The following is a 1128-nucleotide window of genomic DNA, read 5'->3' as shown; positions in this document are numbered from 1 at the left end:
CACCGCTCACCATTTGTGGTCCCAGCAGTCAGTCCTCCATCAAGGCCATAGGTTTATTTCCAAAAATCAAGTTTTCAATTAATAATAATAATAATAATAATAATAATAATTTTATTCATTTATATAGCGCTATTAATTCCACAGCACTTTACATACATCAGGAACACTGTCCCCATTGGGGATCACAATCTAGAGTTAATGATCAGATCATTTAGTTTAAGATTTGGAAAGAGGATTCCAGATCTGATGGAGTTAATCCATACCTGCAAGGCTCTGAATGATTGAGATTCTGCAGATAGCATTGGTTAATTCCATGAAAAAGCCACTTTTTGCTCAAACCCAATGCCAAAAGAAAAAAAAAAATCTCCCACACCTAAACATCACAGGGAAACATACTAAAAGGAGAGAAAAATGCACGCAGCCGCCCCCTCGGAATAAGCCCACCCTATTTCTGTGCAAATGAAGAGGCTGTGTACAAAGTGAACGGGGAATAAGTGAGTCTGTAACAGGCATGAAGCCACACAGAGCCATTGATACATGCAGACAATTTCACTGCATAATAGACTATCAGGCAGGATACAATTTAAATTAAAAAATGCAATTTTCACCTTGAAATGAACAAATGATTACAATTTCTATACAAATTAAGGCATTCAGTCTGCCTTTGAGTACTGCCACCCAGCCAGAAAATCTATCATAATTACCATGAAATACATTTTCAAATATTTTGATTTTTGTCCGCCGCCTTTAAAATACACAAGCGAAGCAGATACGTGCTTCTGTTGCCCCCCACCTCCTGCAGAAAAACACATTAAAAAAAGAAAAGAAAACTGTCCAGAGATTAAACTTTCCCTCCTTTATCCGCCTAGTGAGATAAAATGGGCTAAAGGGAAAAAAATAACAATAAAAAAAAAGAAAAGCAAAGAGAATGAATAAAAAAGAGAAAAAAAAGACAGTGATTGAGAAGTGTTTGTCTCCAAAGCGGAAGATTTATCAAAATGATTTCTCTTATCTGCAAAAATCACATTTGCTGCCGATGGCCCGTGGTCCGACGGTCACAATTATTTCATAGATTCACGGCCACGACCAATCAGCACGGCTTGTCTGATCAAAACCAGCAATTATTTC

This window comes from Anomaloglossus baeobatrachus, chromosome 11 (genome assembly GCF_048569485.1).
Source record: "Anomaloglossus baeobatrachus isolate aAnoBae1 chromosome 11, aAnoBae1.hap1, whole genome shotgun sequence".
NCBI classification, from domain to species: Eukaryota; Metazoa; Chordata; class Amphibia; order Anura; family Aromobatidae; genus Anomaloglossus; species Anomaloglossus baeobatrachus.
The sequence above is the reverse complement of the archived record's forward strand: the minus strand, read 5'-3'. Positions refer to the sequence as shown.